The following is an 18,785-nucleotide window of genomic DNA, read 5'->3' on the forward strand; positions in this document are numbered from 1 at the left end:
TTAATTTTATGCGCAAACTTGAATAACTGAGAAAAAGTATCAGACAACTTTCAAAAATGCATACATCTTATACACCCCATGTTGCGTTTAGGTGATCAAGAGCTTGTTGATCTTTCATGTATTTTTAAACTTATCACCGAAGCCTGCGTTTTAAACAAGCTATAACTATCAAAAGCTTCAGCTTTAACTCAAGGCACTCTAGCCTTGCGTTTCGTGCTTTATAGCCTTAGTTGCTTTTGCGCCATGAAACTTCATTCAACTAACAAATCTGCCTGACAAGGACATCAGAAAAGGGCAGTGTAGCATGCCACACGATCCCTCATGACTTTTATGTGGATATCCGCACGACAGGCCCATTAATTAGAAACACGTCCTTTCACGTCCGGTCTGCGACTGTTTTCGGGATGATCCCACTATGAATTTCATACGGACGTCAGCGTCTAATTTTCAATTGTTCTCGGGATAATGTCAGCAAGGATTCACTACTGACATCCGAAAAACGTCCAGTTATGGTTGTGGGTCATGCGCCTATTTTTGGTACCTCCTACGGATGTTTGCCGTTCTCTGGTTACCTCTTGCAGCAGCCGAATCCTTTGAAAGTACTGTTCCGGATCTGATTTAAAATAGGCAAGTGGTACAAAACACTCCCATAGACCTTGATAGCAAGCTCTAAAGCATCAAAGTTTCACATTTTGCTTAGTTTCGCAAGTTATCTCTTCCCTCAAAAAGTAGGCGAGAAGGAGCTCGACCCACCGCTACACAGATCGCGGCGAAAACCTCCTTCCTATCTTCGCACTTAGTGCCGCTACGACGTCCGCCCACCTTGCGCCGTTTCTGAAAGGGATTTCGCTAAACTACCTTTTTCAGGGCGGAAGCCTTTAATGCCTCATCGTTGTAAGCAGGAGTTGTCGACAGAAATGTCACGCTTTTCAATTGGTCGAAACAGTCGTGACGTCACAGCGCGAATTTCAAGCGGGGCCAATTGCACTTTGGCTAGTAACCATGCAAGCAATTGAAGGTATTGTATAGTGATGCTCCAAGTGGGAGTGCGTTTAGTTAAATAGTTGGTTAACCAATTAGTTTAATTTACCCTTTTAGTCAGTCCAGACATATAAATAAACCGGGTAGGAAATTGGTCGAGTTGGGGCTTCGATCCAGTGTCTCCGGAGGGCGAGACGAGCACGCTAACCACTCCGCCATGCCAGCTCGATGGTTTAGAACAAACAGAGGCGCGTGTAGTGAATACGGTGCCTTCGTTCACTGCCATATTCTTCCCTTCTCTTACGGCGAGGTTCAGGTGTTCACCGAGATATGCGAGACAGGTAAATTTCCTTTCCTCCAAAACCAATTTACGGACGAGCAAGGCGTAGAGCCGAACGGGCGATGGCGTCCTGTCGACTCCCTGGCAGCGTTGCAAGAAGCTGTCGCGTTCCACTCTTAGAGGCGAAGCTGAACATCTTAACCTCACATCTGTGACACAAGCAGCAACACCGCGCTTAAGGCTTTCGCCTCACCGCAATATAGGTCAACAAAGTGCCCCTCAATTTTTAGGACGGAAATGTACTTTCACTTTCGCACTTTCGATTCGGATCGTCTCGGATTGTACCGACCTGCCATTCGTGTTTCGAGTTGCGGTTATCGCGGTTGTCGATCGCGGTAGCGGATGTTCTAGGCTCTATAGTAGCGGTACCTAGATTTAGGGGGGTAAGATCTGCGCATGAGGAGTTGGCGGCTCGCGGTAGCTAGGCGCTGGACAGTATGCGTTATGCTATTTTGATATAGCGCGACGGCCTCCGCATGCGCAGGTCGACCGGATTACACCAGATGGCGCCAGGTTCTCGTCAACATGCTGCAAATTTCTCCCGTGAGGACCAATGGGCGCCTGCGCAGTTGCGCGCACGATACACAGTAAGCGGTAGCGCCTATGTGGAAGTAACAACCCTGAAGTAGAGATTGCCTATTATGCGTACCACAATAATCTGAAAGTCACTTCACCACTTGGCAATGTGTACGAAGTGTCGTAAAAAGAAGAAAAGGAATTGTGCCAGTGTGAACCTTAGAAAGAGTAGAGGGAACTAAATGTTTGCGATCATCATCACTTGAAGTCCAGTCATGTTAGGTTGCAAAGTTGTACCGTTCTACAGTAACGCCCCAAAATACCTATCTTACCTGTCCTTTGCATTTTGTTATCACTTTAACGCTGTTAAACATCATATGACATTTCGCATTTCGCTAGCGTGGGCGTTGGCACCCTAGGTCACGTGCTGTTAATGCGTGAATACCAGCCTTATCCCCCCAACGCAGTCAGCATCGCGCGCATGCAATCTAGCGTAGTGCGTGTTGGCACTCGTCGTTGCTGGCGTGAGGTGTGGCGCGGTTACCATTTTGACGAGCTGTGTTCGCGTCGACCCGGCGTCAAAGCCCATGCCGTACATCCCACGTGCTGTGACCCTGATTCTTCACCATGTCTCTAACCAACGCAGCCACGCTTGAAAGTAAAATTGGACGTTGGTGAAGGATTTTTTGAAAACAGTTTTGCGGCAGAGACGAAGGTGACACTGTTTCGCTCGCTCCGCTGCCTCGAAGAACGAATACAGTCTCCTACTGCACACCTGGCTGGACTGGGGCGCTCCTCCGGTCTGCACCTCGGCCGGACATGTCCACAACAGACGAGTAAGTTATTTAATTTTGCCGTGCTTACGTTTGCTGATGTGAATTTGTGCAGCTGCCAGCAGCAGTGGCAGGAAAGGACCTAGTGATCCGCGGGTAGCTGACGCCTCGTTTTGACTGTGATGCTTTGGAGGACTGCTGTACTTTTTTTCTTCGTAGGCGCTGCGATTCTCGTTTGTGCTGTTTGGGAAACCGAATATTGGTTTATAGTCAGAGAAATGCAACGCTGCTGACATTGTCGAAATTCCTGACACACGTCTTTGTACACGCGTCTTTGAACACCGCTACTGCGGATAAGCGATTAAAGGCGATACTCTGAGCTCACTTATAGGATATACGGTGGCAGGATAAACTGCGTGGGCAATGTTTCTTTTGGTCAATAATCTTGCAGAGAAGGTTGAATGTGCCGTCTGTCATCGGCTGTTGTCACTAAAGCCAGACGTAGGAACATGTTTGAAACATTGGGTGGCTGCATGATCCATTGTAGCGCCCTTAATTGTTCTATTTAACCTTGCAATCAGTACAGGCCTGATTATCGTACTCTTGGAGACGGTGTCGTCTCTTCGGTGATACCATACTTTCGTAACATTTAACCCAATTAATAATTCTTTGAGGATTTAAGATTTCAGATTCATCACAGCCAACAGTGAATTAGGTTCCTTCAGTTTATTCTGCCTGAGTAACTTCGGTGGGAGGAGAAATTCGCACCGTATGTGCGCGTGCATGATAGGCTTATCATTGCGGCATGACTTTTTTCGAAATTGCGTTTTTCGTAAAGAATGTGCCAATGGCGTCATTTCTACGTGTGGTTCGGCAATGGTTGCCTGAAAACAAACGCTGCAGTGGTGATGGGTAGCTACGTTGTTATCTCTACACAAGATAGCATAACAAAGCAATGATTATCACACTAACTTGGAGCCGGCATTTATGGTAACATGTTGTCCCCTTCTGTAAGGACCGGCACCTTGAGCTGCTTCTGTTCCGCATACATTCCGCTGTTTTCTGTTTCGGTATACTTGATAGAAGCCAGGCTTGCAGCTGCGCAGGTAGATGATTCTGCAACTCTGTAAACTTTGTGTCCGTTCCATCAATCTCAAATCACGTAGCAATCACAGCCTACGCACACTTACTGAGGGGGACAGGCAGGTGGCACTGCTTTCCATTAGTAATGCGGTTAGTTGTATCTTGTGCAGCAACGTCCGTTCCTCATATATTTTTACGAGATTTAGGTTGCTCACTAAGACAGGTCTTATCGCAGTTGATTGACTGCTACTGTTAAGCTTGAGATAAGACTGCTTTTCGGGATTAATAATCAGGCTTTTTTTTATTGTCTGATGCTGAAAACATAAGCTGGTGTATAGGCTGAAGAAAGATTTGCTTTTTTTTTGTTTCTAGTGGTGACAAGGACACAGACGAACCTTCCTCCAGAGGAGAGGCGGAATTCGACGCTTTTCTCCGAAGTTTTCCCTGCGTCAGCCTGTCTGATCTGCAGGGTCTCATCGGGAAGTTCAGAGGTGAATGGAAAGAAACTGTCGGCTTGGATATCTCCCATCCCTGTTCCCACTCGAGCAGCAGCCCGAACTGCTGGATTCTTTGCTGCCTGTCACCGCTAAATAATTACCTACACCAAGCAAATGTTGACGTTGCTGAGTATGTACCGGCCTACTTGAAACTCAGCTCCATCGACGCCGGCAAAAAATATCATCGACTCGAAACAGATTATCTTGTCGGCTCCTTCGTGGCGCTTTTTCTGGTGAAGACGCATCGATGTGTGCAGTATCTCGAGTTTGAGAGCACAGCACTTGTGTTCCACTATACGGACGTTCTTGCCTCGTCGATAGCTGCGGCACCCGGTCTGAGATACATTAGAGTGAACCCAGATCTAGATTTGCTGGAGTTCAGCTTTCTTTCTGTCATAGCTGCACTGAGGCAGAGAAGGGAGTTAGAACATCTTGATCTATCTGGGTTCGTGCTTGACAGCCGCACATCAAGGGCATTGGCACAAATACTGCCGAATAGCAGCATTCGCGAGCTCTTCCTGACGGACATGTCTTCTGGGGCGGCTAAGAAGGTCCTGAGTGCAATCAACAGGTGTCCTTCTTTAAGGACACTCTGTGTACACTACCGGCTTTCCACGTCAAACAAAGTGTCAAAAGTTCTGGCGAGTGCATTAGCGAAGAACAAGACTCTGACAAGTCTATCGGTGACGGGCGTCACGTCCCATGGAGCGGGCAGGATCCTGCGGGCATTGAAAACTTGTGCTCTTAAAAACTTGGTATTGCTTGGTCTGTTCGGTATGCAGGGGTCCCTGTCGAGCAACGCGCTCCGGCATACAGCCGCGCGACTGACGTCCCTGCAGTTGTCACTCCCAGTAATTGGTAGCCCATGTGCTACTTTTCTTGCCAAAGCACTCCGAGCGAGCTTGTGTGTACTTGAGAAGCTTGATCTTTCTTACAGCAGTGTTGGCGACAGGGGTGCAGTACGCCTGGCTCAAGCTCTGCTCGTAAACAGCACACTGAAGGAACTTAATCTCGAGGGGTGCCGACTGACTGCGCTAGCTGTAGAACCATTTGTGGCATCCCTGGCGCAGAACTCCACTATAGAGTGTATCCGGCTTGGTGCCCTGCCCGTGGACGAGACCCGGTCGTTTAGCCCCGTGGAGAGAACGGTCGGGAGACTGGTCACCTCGTGGAATACGTGCGGCACTCAAGAACTCGGCCGTGTGTTGCGAAGCGAGAATTGCACCGTCACCTCACTTGAATTGGCTTGGACAAGAGGTGTGGCGATCAGCTGTGTCTCGGACGTTTTTCAAGCCTTGTGCGGGAACAAGAACATCATTGAACTGCACGTGCGGTATACTGAGGGAGTAAATTTCACCTCAGACCTTGTGTCTTTACTGCAGAGCACGCAGTCACTAAGGCGGCTGATAGTCCTGAGCGTATTCAGAGCCGCTGATCTTGTTGAAAGGGTTTTGTACGCACTGTCTGAAAATGAGACTGTCACGGAAGTTAAGTTCCCCGACTTTGCACTGTTCTCGGACGAAGCTGTTAGTGCTCTGGAATCTGTGCTGAGGCTCAACAAGCAGGTCACCTCGCTGACCTTTAAGAAGTACTACCTTGACGCGAGCACTCTAAGGCTCTTGGCACAAGCTATGTTGGACAACCACGTGATAACAAAACTGAGCTTTATTGACCCCATGATTCACACTGAAAGTTATGCTCTCATTGCTGACATACTAAATAGGAACCTGAGCCTAATGAACCGCGCTACGCAGTTCCTGAGGTTTGAAATGTTGGACTATCTTGATGCCTTTCGAAAAATTTGTGATAGCCATGCGTTTGCAGGTAAGTATGCTGCTACTCAAAACATTTCTGTGCAAGCAGCGAGAGTGGTCCTCAGAACAGCACTGAATTTGTATACTCGTGGCACAGAATGAGGATGTGCCACCCAATCGGGTCCCTACTTACTAAACTACACGCAAGTGCACGATTTCATGCATTAGTTCATCTTCGCGTTTTAGGTTGTTAATCTTTTAAGGACTGTTTTAGCTGTGTGTGCGTTTTATATGAGACAGGTTAATAAAGCTGCAGATTTTATTCACCTTGTTATTCATTGCTCGATCCACGTAGCATTAAGGCAACACACGACTGAAAGGGCTGTCTGGTCTAGTAGGAGGTTCGCAAAAGGTTTACCCCGACTTAAAACCAAAAATGAATTCATCTAGGAAGCATGCTGGATTAGCGTGGATCTCGTTCTTAACCTGCTCGCGCTCCACTGGAGAACTGCGACGTTATGGTGGATATACTGCTTCCTGAAGCGTGGACCTTGCTAGTTGAGCCAGTAAAAGCTCCCTAGGCAACAAAGCCTTTACTTTCGGCAGGGTACTTGCCAGCGGAATGGCTGACAGAATCGCTCGAACTGCTGCAAAGAGCAGAATTTCGCCTCCACCGAAATGGTACCGCCGCCAAGCCCGCAGCCAATGAGCTACCCCGGCTGCGGGGATAGGTTGGGTTAGATTGGATTAAGTTTTGTTAGGTTGGGTTAAGCTTTGTTAGGTTGGGTCAGGCTAGGTCAGGCTAGGTCAGGCTAGGTCAGGCTAGGTCAGGCTAGGTCAGGCTAGGTCAGGCTAGGTCAGGCTAGGTCAGGCTAGGTCAGGCTAGGTCAGGCTAGGTCAGGCTAGGTCAGGCTAGGTCAGGCTAGGTCAGGCTAGGTCAGGCTAGGTCAGGCTAGGTCAGGCTAGGTCAGGCTAGGTCAGGCTAGGTCAGGCTAGGTCAGGCTAGGGTAGGGTAGCGCGTTGGGCACCGTCCTCTCTTTTCTGGCACGTGGCGAGCGCTATTCGCGTGGGTTGCCATACATAGAAAGCGGAAAAGAAAGCCGGCACACTGTCTCTCTTAGAGGAAACCTACAGGAAAGAAAAGTGGCTGGTGGAAAAGTTTGACAATCATCGAGACTCGTGTGTGGCTGTCAGTATCTATGAGCGAGCATAGATTACGGCCTTTCCTGCAGTGAATTTCATGCTTACATGTACTCGCGATGAGAAACCGCTGCCCTTGTTTTTCCTTTCATTACATTGACGGTCTGGCTTCTTGGACAGAGTTCATAACTAAAGCACTTGATAACATTTTGTTCGGCCTGGGAATCCGGCTCTGTTGTCCTCTCTCGACCAACTGGCTTAGGACGGGAATGACCCCTAATCATTTTTAGATAGTGTGATCATTTGAGGGCACCGTGCACAAAAGCTCGTAGCTTGACACCTAACTGAGTTTTTCTACCACACCTGAAGAATGGCACTAGGCTTGGAAAAATATATACCGGCGTATCGCCGACTATCGAAACTGGCCGCTGTCAGTTTTGCTGTGGCGGTGGCGGGGTCAGTGGAGAGGGTATTCGCTATTTCAGGATCACCTCAAAGATCCAGAAGAGTGCGCCTGCTGCCCTAACGAGTTTAGCAACTCGTCATGGTTGCCGAATAGATACTGAACAAAAAGATGCCGTAGAGTCAGCAACACGGGACGTGAACAAGCGTTCAGAAGACTTCGCCAGAGATACACCCTTAATATTTACAGAGCGTTATTCAGGCCGCTTGGGGCTACAGGTGAATACAGCCACAAATCATTGTGAGGATGCTGCCCAGAGCAGTTTCGAGAAGTTTTCTGTTATTTGCAATGTGAGTGTAAGCTGAACGACTGAATGAGAGAATAAACGCTTTACTAGAATTAATTGCCAGCGCTTGTCTTCATGTCTTCTTTCTCCATTTGATTCAGGGTCACTGTGCCGAATGGAATTGATTTGGTTGATGTAATGCTTTAGTGCTGTAACTGTGAGGGAAATTTTCGCGTTTCTTTCCCTACAGTGTGGCTCGAAAGTATTAAAAAGAATCCGCTTTTAGTTCAATTTTAATAAGGCTCAGTACTCTTCAGCCTGTTACGCCGGCTGCCCGCCGTAAAAAAAATATGGTGATATGTGTAACAAAGATGGGTGACACGTCATTATGCATTGCTGAGACAAGAGATTCAAAGCTTACTAAACGCTTGCTAAACGGACACGCCCGGCTTGCGAATTGCGTCCATCGTGTTTCGTCCGCAAAGGAGAGGACCTTGACATTCCACAACAACCAGTGAACTGCTCACCGTCGCTGTACCCAGCTGCACTTCCATATCCACCTTGACGTCAACCGACTCCATGAAGCATGAAAAGCGAAGAGAGGTTTTCTGTAAAGCCGGCCACCATTTGAGATGCTTTTGGTACACCCTCTTGGGAATCTCGCTGATCGGGGACCACGTATCGACAATCATGCGCAGCTTGCTACCCTTCCATGTCAACACGCGGTCAATCGATTGCACCATGTCCATGTTTGTCGAACTGTGTGCGAAGAGTGCGTGCAACATCTCTTCTTCGCTTTCGCACTCCATTTCCATGACAGCGTACGTTCCCGAGAAGCGAGAATGGCCCGCCATACAAGCTCTGGCCAGATGCTCTATTTGACCGCATTGTTGGCAGGTCGTCTTACGATGTCGGCTTGCAGCCGTTCCATGAGCCCGCTTGCATCGGTCGCACGGAGGACAGACGCGCGTGAATCGTAGCGTTTCCTCCAGGGACGCCCTTGCCGCTCGACGTTGACGCTTCCGCTTGGTCGGCCCGTCTGCCCCATACCACGTGCGTCTTGATTCGCTTTCTCTGCAGCCAGGGAAAATTCTCCAGCTTCTACTGGTGCCAACTTTGTACGCACCAATAAGCACTGGCGTGTCTCTGCATCCTGTACTCTGCAAACGATGCGGTCCCGAAGCATGTTGTGCCAACGTTGCAGCTTTCAGCTAGGCGCTGGACCTCGGCGACATAATCTGACACTTTCTTCGTCTAGCTGCCTGTGCATAAAGAGCGAAAAGCTTACCTCTATTTCGGTGGTCTCCGGGTTGTAGTGCTCATCTAAGCATTTCACGACTTCCTCATACGTCAAGGAGTTGATGGAAACTGCCGGCTGGCGTCCTTGCAGGACGCGGACGACGCTGTCGCTCAGTGACAAAACCAACACAGGACGGCGCTTGCTCGAATCTGTAATCTCGTTTCCATCAAAATAGGCTTGAAGCCGTGCCCGATACGTGTTCAACTTCTCGCCGCCTCGTCGAAGAGACTGGCAGTCCCCCCTAAGAGAGTGACAGTCCGCCGAGGGAGCTGGGATAGGAAGGCGTTTATTGGTGGTGTTGTTGCTGTCTTCACTGTAGGAATGATGAGAGGGAAGTGACTGTAGGAAGGATGAAAGTAAAATGCACGGGCCTGCCCACTGGTTCGGGCTGAGCCACAAGCGCTGCCACGTGCAGACAGGCGAGAGTTGAAAGATGTGAGAGGAAAGACTGAAAGACGCGCGTCACAACAACCGCCCGTCGGAGCGACGACGTCGGCTGCGACAGATACCCCAAGACCTCGCGTTCTGTGGTAACCGTCCAACACTTTTAAATGATAGCCGAAGGAGAGAGAGAAAGAGAAGGGGGCGCGCGCTGTCATGCGCATGTGCCGAGCCGACGAAGCCGACGCCACGATGATCTGGCGTGATAACGATGCACCAACTTTAACCCAGTGAAATTGATGGTTTGGTTTTGTGGGGTTTAACGTCCCAAAGCGACTAAGGCTATGAGAGACGCCGTAGTGAAGGGCTCCGGAAATTTCGACCACCTGGGGTTCTTTAACGTGCACTGACATCGCACAGCACACAGGCCTCTAGAATTTCTCCTCCAAAGAAATTCTAGCCGCCGCGGCCGTGATCGAACCCGCGTCTTTTGGGCCAGCAGCCGAGCACCATAGCCACTGAGCCACCGCGGCGGCAGTGAAATTGAATTGAACATTTCGCACTTCGCTAGAGTGGGTTTGAAGCAGCTTGCTTGCGTGCTGTGCATGCGCAAATGCCAGCCTTATCACCCCGAACGCAGATATCGGCGCGCGCGTGCAATCTACCTTGGTGCGCGTGCGCGGAAGTCGTGGCTGGTGTGAGGTGTGGCGCGGTCAGCAGTTTGGCGAGCAGTGTTCGCGCCGACCCGGTGCGAAAGTCCGTGCGGGGCATCACGCTCGCTGTGAACGCTGTTGGTTTAGCACTTCAGTAGCCAACGCAGCCACGTTCGAAAGAAAGATTCGAAGTTGCTTAAGGTTTTTGGAGAAAGGATTGCGTTGCTGAGACAGAAGTGGAATTGTTTTGCTCGCTCCGCTACGTCGAAGAAGTAGTCCAGTCTGTTGCTGTACTCCTGGCTGGACTACCGCCCTCCTGCGGTCTACACCTCGGCAAGACATGTCCAGAACAGACGAGTAAGTGGTTTAATTTCACTGTGCTCAGGTTTGCGCTTTTGAATTGCATCAACTGTAAGCCGGTCAGCAGGAAAAGCGAGAAAGAAGGTTTCGGGCTGCGGCTAGTTGACGCTGTCTCATGTTTGTGACGCCTCTGAGCAATGCAGCATTTTTTTTTTCTTGGCTTTTCCGTCTCTTGTCCCCTTCAGAAAATCGAGTGGTCAGAGAAATGTCATGCTGCCCACATAGTCAACTAGTGTGAAACTCTGTTTTGTGCACGCGCCTTTGGTCACTGTTACTGCGGCGAAGCGATGGACGCGATAATCCTAGCGTCCCTCTTGGGATATGCGGTGGCACGATGAACTGCGTAGGTGATGCGTCGCTTTTGGCCAGCCTCAGAGAGAAGCTTGAATGTTCCGTCTGTTTTGACACTGAAGCGAGATCTGCTGACCTGTTTGAATCTGCCGTCACAGTGTGATCGTAGTAGCACTGTTATTTGTTTTAGTAAAGATCAGTACCGAGTTTTCTCGTGTTTCTATGTGGTATTCAGTAAGGTCAAACGGTCCTTCTAAGCTGGTCGTTAACGTTGAGCCACGGTCGTTAAGCCTTAGTAATGAAGGAAAGGTGGTAATATCGGGTTATTGTGTCAATGCTGGTACGGGCTACAGGTGTTTGCTGGTAACTGCAAAGGATACGGCAGCAAGTAAGGCAGGTTGTTCAACAGGGCGGTTCAGTCGTAGTGTGAATACGCGTGTGTGTGGTCGCGCTCTTTGGAACGCCAGGGCGTCGGTGTTGGCCGCGCATCAAGGCGAAGTGGCATACAATCGATGCTTCACCTCAAGGCCTTCCTGCGAGTGCGCCACTTTGCTTCCATGCGTCGACGTGTCGAACGTACTGGCACTCCGAATAGCGCGGTCAGACACTCGTGTGTTCACCCTAATAGTGGAACGTCCTGCATATCCGGCTTAACTGGTGCGCTACAAGTATGAGATAAGGCGCTTATGGTATACCAACACGGCGACCACAAAGGCAGAACATGTACTCACAACTGGTTTTAATCACGAAATATTATACCTTATTCATTTGGTTTGGTTGTGTGCTTGGTTTGGGCGTGCGCATGAAATTCGTACCGCGAGCTCCGAGCGGTACCGTAAAACCTTTTGTCCCTGCCACTGCTGTGTTCTCTTCAGGCCGTATAAAATTTTCAGAGGCCCTGATATAGCGTAGATGTCTGAGCGTTCTTTCACAGTTGTCTCTTTTGGTACATGATCTGTAATCTAGTCATACTTTCTGGTTATTTACTATAAAGCCGGAACAGTGCAAAGCTCTAAGGCTGCTCTGCGCATGCGAGAAACTTATCTTGGCGCATTCTTTCGTTTTCGTGCGACCTGTGCCCGTGAGCTCGGGAACATGCTTGCCGCTTTGCTGTTTACTTTGAATCGTTTGTAAGCCATCTTGCGATTGATTCTTGGGACAGCGCAGTCAGGTGCGGTAGTTAGGGAAACTGTCCTTGCCACCTAATCGAGAAGGGACAGCAAATTTTGGATTATTTCTAGTGCTGCACAAGACACCAGTAAACAGCGGTCTCTACTTGCAATTTCTCTGACACCAGTGAAGAGCTAATAGTGCAATTTTTTTTCGGCTTGTTTGGGTTTCACTTTCAACAGCTGAAGGGTGTCTGATTCGTTGCGGACGAGTTGAGACACCGTTTAGACACGCGAGGAGTACAGACCTTGCTATGTAAAAGCTGTTTGTAGATTTGTTTGGTTTTAAATTAATCCTTTGCAATACATTGGCTTATTGCGCTGGATTGCTTTTAAAAAACTAAACTACAAACAAAGCGCAATAAACAGGTGGTTAACCACCTTCTTATTGCTGTTTAGAAGTACGTAGAAGGAAACGCCACGATTTCGTTTCAGAATGGAGCTGGGAGAACTGTCAACAATTTTGTCAATTTAAGAGTTTTTTATTTCCGCCACTTTTATCCGTTTGACAACCGATGGTTTTTATGATGCCAATGCATTTCCATCAGATGTTGGTCCAGGCTTTTGTAACATTTTTTTTCCATCCATGTACGAAAATTTGTCTTCACTAATTGACGACGGAAGAGCTGTAAAGATTTTTGTGTCGACGTCTTTTTCTTACTTCCAATGAATGTAAGATAGGTCGTTAAGAGGAAATCACATGGCAGCTGGCTCTTTCACATGTTGCCGACAAAAAGAGCCCAATTTTTAGACCACAAAAAAAAGCGTGGAGGGAGATGCATTTGTTTTTATGCGAAGCATATTACTAGAGCTACACTACAGCCCGTCGAGCGCGGCGGTGGAGCTACCATTGACCTTTAGCGTGACCACGTGACACCACGTGACAACATGACGTCACAGCAGAGTAGAGATGGGCTGCCGGCTCGAGCGGTCGGCCGCGGCGGTGGAGGCTCCACATCAGAGGCGCGGCGGCTGACCACGTGACAACATGACGTCACAGCAGAGGAGAGATGGGCTGCCGGCTAGCGCGGTCGGCCGCGGCGGTGGAGGCTCCACATCAGAGGCGCTGCAGCTGACCACGTGACGCTACAGCAGCGGTACAAAGGTGAGCTTGCCTCGCTCTCCGGGCACTTACGAGGCGGCCAGGTGTTGGGATGCCCCCTAGAAGCAGGGCTGATTTGAACGAGAAGCGAAAGCTTCAGCGTGCCACAGAGACCGATGAAGAGCGGGATGAACGTCAACCAAGGAAACCTTCAACAATGATGTGCGTTGTCAAATAAAGCACTAGTACAGCAATAACACTCTCGCAGTCAATGCCAAACAGTCCGCCAGGAAAGGCTTTCGCCTTGCAGCACTTTAGAGAGCCAAAGTGCACCCTAAATATTTTTCTTGCTCCTTGGCTTTTGCGCCATCCGCCCCGAGCAGTGGCCTGACCTTGGCTGAGCTTGAAGGTGATATTGACGGAATCAGCTGTTCTCTGGTTCTGCACGTCAGGGACAGGGCTTTCGCTCTAAAAGCAGTCCTAAGACTGCTCGATCATTTGCCGGTGCAGCACTGTAATCGTGGGTATCTGAATCTTTTTCTTATCTACTAACTGCTGCCTTTATGATTGTTAGGTTAGCAGCAATAGTAGTGGTTTTTGCAGTATACTTTTCGAAGAATGTAAATACTTAAAATTGTGTTATGCATGCGGGCATCGAGCAGAATTTCTATGACTGCAGCTGTTCGTTTTAGTGGAAGACGATGCGTAAGAAGTGGAAGGAAAGTATTTCGCTCTGTTAATATATGAGTTCGTGGTACTTAAACTTCAAATCAGTACTTAAGTGATTCTCGCTGTGCTGGATGCCGGATTGTTACTGTGGTAACACTATATTTTCGCAGTAACATATAGCTCAAATAATACTTCTTTCGTGAAATTTGAGACCTGATGCATCATCCATCACATCGAGCAGTGAATTAGGTTTGTTCAGTTTTTTTCTCATAGGTTTAAGTAGGAGCAGAAATTCGCACCGTATATACAAATGTATTACAAGTGTATCTGCAAGTGTATTACTGCGACACGATCTTGTTTTACGATGGTTCGATCTTTATTACCGAAAAAAACACTGTGTTTGCGTCATTGCTGCATGCGATTGTCCAATGGTTGCCCAGAAACAACACGGCTGTGATAGCGGCCAGCTACATTGCCTATTATATCTCTATAAGATAGCATAATGTAGCATTTCTGGTGGCACTGAATTAGTTCGAGCAATTATGGCGCCACGTTTCCACTTTGTGACGGGTCCGTCATCTTGTGCTGCTTCTGTTTCACTTCCCGTCAGGTGTTTAGCCCGCAAGTATATACCTAATAGAAGACAGGCTCACAGTTCCGCAGGTGAATGCTCCTGCAACCCTGTAAGCTTTGCCTCAGTTCGATCTATTCCTAATTGTAGGCAGGTATCGCCTACGCAGATTCAGTCAGGCGAAGAGGGTGCAGAGGGAGCTGGCACTGCTTTTCACTAGTTTATTACGTGTAGTTGTATCTTGAGCAGCAACATGCCTGCCTGTTATAAGCCGTTCGAATTTAGGTTGCTCACCTAGGGAGGTCTCATCGCAGTTGAATGATCTGTTTCTTTTAACAGTGGGATAAAGCTGCTCTTTGGTATGGATGCTCAGTCTTTTTTATTGATTGTTGCTGAAAGCTTAAGCGGATGTACAGGCTCAAGAAAGATTTGCTTTTTTTTTTGTTTCCAGCGGTGGCAAGGACACGGATGAGCCTTCCTCCAGGGGAGAAGCGGAATTCGACGCTTTCCTCCGAAGTTTTACCTGCGTCAGTTTCTCTGATCTGCAGGGTCTCATCGAACGGGTCAGGAAAGAGTGGAAAGAAATTGCCGGCTTGGATATCTCCCATCCCTGTTCCCACTCGAATGACAACCAGAACTGCTGGATTCTTCGCTACGTTTCACCGCTAAATAATTACCTCTGGGGAGCACACGTTGGTGTTGCAGAGTGTACACCGGGGCACTTAACGCTGAGGTCCATGCTCGCGGAGATAGAATTTGGAGGTCTCGAAATGAATTACCTGGTTGGCTCATTCGTGGCACTTTTCCTGGTGAATACGCATCGATGTGTGGAGTATCTGGAGCTCTACAGCACCGCACTTGTGTTCCACTATCCAGATGCTCTGGCCTCGTCTGTTGCTGATGCGCTTGGTCTACGATACATTAGCATGAGCCCAGATCGGGATTTGCAGAATGATGTAAGCTTTTTCTCGGTCATAGCTGCACTGAGGTAGAGCAGAGAGTTACAATACATTAACGTATCTGGGTTCGTGCTTGACAGGGGCACCTCGAGCGAGTTGGCACAAATACTGCCGAATAGCAGCATTCGCATACTCATATTACAGGATATGCCTTCGAGGGGGGCTGAGAAGCTTCTTAGTGCAATCAACAGTTGTGCTTCTTTAAGGACGCTCTCTCTACATGGCCTCCTGTGCTCATCGGACAAAGTGTCAAGTTCTGGCGAGTGCCTTAGCGAAGAACAAGACCCTGACGAGTCTGTCGGTGATGGGCGTCACGTACAAGGCAGCGGACAGGATTCTGCAGGCAGTGACAAATTGTGCTCTTGAGAACCTGGTATTGCTTGGTCTGAGTGGTACGAAGCAAACTCTGTCAAGGAGCAAGCTCCGGCATACAGCCGCGCGGCTGAAGTCTCTGAAGTTGTCAGTCCGAGTTCTTGATAGCCCATGTGCTACTTTCCTTGCCGAAGCACTCCGAGCGAGCTTCTGTGTGCTTGAGAAGCTAGACCTTTCTGATAGTAGTGTTGGCGACCGGGGTGCCAAACGCCTGGCTCAAGCCCTGCTCGTAAACAGCACACTGAAGGAACTGAATCTCGAGAGGTGCCGACTGTCAAAGCGTGCTGTAGAACCATTTGTGGCATCCCTGGCGCAGAACTGCACTATAGAGTGTGTCTGGCTTGGTGCTCTGCCCGTGGACGACAACCTGTCGTTTAGCCCGGTGGAGAGAATGGTCGGGCGACTGGTCACCTCGTGGAACACGTGTGGCACTCAAGAACTTGCCTGTGTGCTGCGTAGCGAGGATTGCATTATCACCTCACTGGAATTGTCATGGACAAGAAATGTGACGAGAAACTGTGTCTCGGAAGTTTTGCAAGCCTTGCATGGGAACAAGCACATCATTGAATTGCGCGTTCATTACACTGGAGCACAGGCTTTCGCCTCGGACCTCATCTCTTTAGTGCAGAGGACACGATCACTGAGGCGGCTGACAGTGTCGCATTCATATACAGAGTTTGAGCTGGTTGAAAGGCTTTTGTACGCACTGTCTGAAAATCAAACTATCACGGAAGCTAAGTTCCCTGATTTTGCACTGTTCTCGAACGAAGCTGTTAGTGCTCTGGAAGCTGTGCTGAGATTCAACAAGCAGGTCAACTCGCTGTCCTTTCAGAGGCACTACCATGACGAGAATTCTGTGAGGGGCTTGGCACACGCCATGATGGACAACCAGATAATAACAGAACTGAGCTTTAGCCACTCGATCAAGTACACTGAAAGCTGCACCCTCATTTTTGACATCCTGAACAGGAACCTGAGCGTGATGAACCGTGCTATCATGTTCTTGAGGACTGAAGTGCTGGACTCTCTGGATTCTTTTCGCAAGGTTTGTGATAGCCATGCGTTTGCAGCTAAGTATGCCGCGGCTGAAAACATTCCTGTGCAGGCAGCGAGAGTCGCCATCGCAAAAGCATTGGATTTGTATGGTCGTGGCACAGAAGGTGAACACGTCCCCTAAGCAGTCCACTATTTGCCAAACTACAGGCATGTGCACGGTGTGATTCCTAGTTTAGGTTCATCTTTTAGGTCGATAATATCTTAAGGACTGTTTTAGCTGTTTTATGTGAAACATGTCAAGTAAAGTGATGGATTTTACTGTTTCTGTGATTGTTTGCATGATCCGTGTAAACTCACGGTGAAGGACGACGATAACGGCTTTTGGGTCTAGGACGAGGTTCGCGCAAGCGTTCTCTGTACTAAAAAAAAAACATGCATATGTTTTGAACGATGCTGTATTGGTAGGAAGCCCACTAGGGCAGACTGAAAGGTACTGAAGTGCCCACCACAAACCGTCTCTCCTATTTGCCTGCTCGTTACGGTCCTGATCAGAACATCGTTCACTTCTTACTAAATTCAATAATGTAGTCTGAAGAAGTTTTCACTTTGTCAAACACACGAGGACATGCGTAGAGTTGAAACAGGAAGAACTTGCGAACGTAATTTACATACTCAGTTTGTTCTTTCCCCACATCGTTCTTTGACAGCAGATTTCAGATGACTCATGTGGTAGCTCACTAAGTGGGTAAACGGAGGCCGCGGAGAATATTTATTAAATCTTCGTTCGTGGTAAAATATTGGGTGTGGCTGAACTCAGTTACGCCTGGATTTGCGTAGCCAGAGGTACGGTTAATCTTATTGTTTAGCTTGGTTATCTCTACGGTTACATCGTTATTGTTTAGCTTGGTACGTCAGTGTTTAGGTTTTGTTGTTACCTATCTTTAAGTCATGCTTACATTAAAAACATTTTAAAAGTGTTTTTTTTTTGGTGGTTCTGATTGGCGGGGTGTGACGAAGTCCGTGCTCAAGTTTTTGTGTGAAACAGGCCTGGATACCCGTCTGTGAGCGCCTGTGCGCTACCTACATGGATTGCACAGTTTACGTGGTTCCCATTTGTGTTTTCATGGAGCCACTATTTCCAGTATGTGCGAATGACATATGTCGGTGTGTGTTTTGAAGACACGAGTTTTACATGCGTCTACTCACCGCGATGCGAGTGCCAGCCAGAGTATGTGTGTGGACATCACCCATGAAACTCTTTGTGTCATGCAATCATCAACCTTCATTCGTGCTTTCCCTTTCCTCTGTGTGGAGTAGCAGACCACGGCCGTGTTACCACCGGCCGACCTCTCCACCTTTTCCTCTGATTAAAATTCCTTTCGCTCTCTCTCCTGGATGGAGTTGCTTAGTGACACTGCCAGACAGCTTTCTACCAGCAAATATTTATGAAGGCGACATTCTAGAAGCCCGTGTACTGTGCGATATCAGTGTACGTTAAAGAAATCCAGGTGGTCAAAATTTCCGGGGACCTTCACTACGTCGTCTCTCATAGCCTGAGTTGCTTTTGGACGTTAAACGCCGATAAACCATTACGCCATCTACCAGCCGGACGGCACATGCTTCACAGTTGGAACTGCTATGGAAGGCAACGCACTGGCGGCGATTCCTTCCTTAACGTAGACGTGGACTGCGTCCTTCTTGTTAGGAACTCCACGGCAACGCCTGGTCCTCCTCCGTTGTTGCGACGCGGTTTCACCGGCTCCTCCTCTGACGTCATGTCTGACAGCGTGGCGAGCGGCACTGCCAGCTGCGGCGGTTGCTAGACAACAGTTCAGCTCGCGGTGTGGCCACCGGGCGCAGCGAAAGGGCAAGAATACGGCCAATGTAGCTCTCGCTACAAAATTGGGTTGTCAGGGTGTACAGCCGGCGTGGGCAGGACTTCCTTGGAAGTTGCTGACCACTCCGCCCCGTTGGGCTCCATGGTGGGTGGCTGGCACCGTTGCCGAAAGTATTGTATGCGTCCCGCTCGTTCATCACATAATCGCCCACTCAAAACAGGGCGGACCGTTGTCTCAGCAGTTGCTGCAGAAAAAGAAGCGAAATTCGCCAAAGTTCCATGTGGCCCACAGTGAAGAAACAGAAAAATCCACTAGAATAATCTCCCCATTCAGCGTGGAAAAATTTCTGACATGTACCTTGGACTAAAGGCTATAAGGTTTCAAAAATGGCCACCTTTGAACTCAGATAAT

This window comes from Amblyomma mixtum, chromosome 7, assembly GCF_055824585.1.
Source record: "Amblyomma mixtum isolate Tamu chromosome 7, ASM5582458v1, whole genome shotgun sequence".
Taxonomy (NCBI): Eukaryota; Metazoa; Arthropoda; class Arachnida; order Ixodida; family Ixodidae; genus Amblyomma; species Amblyomma mixtum.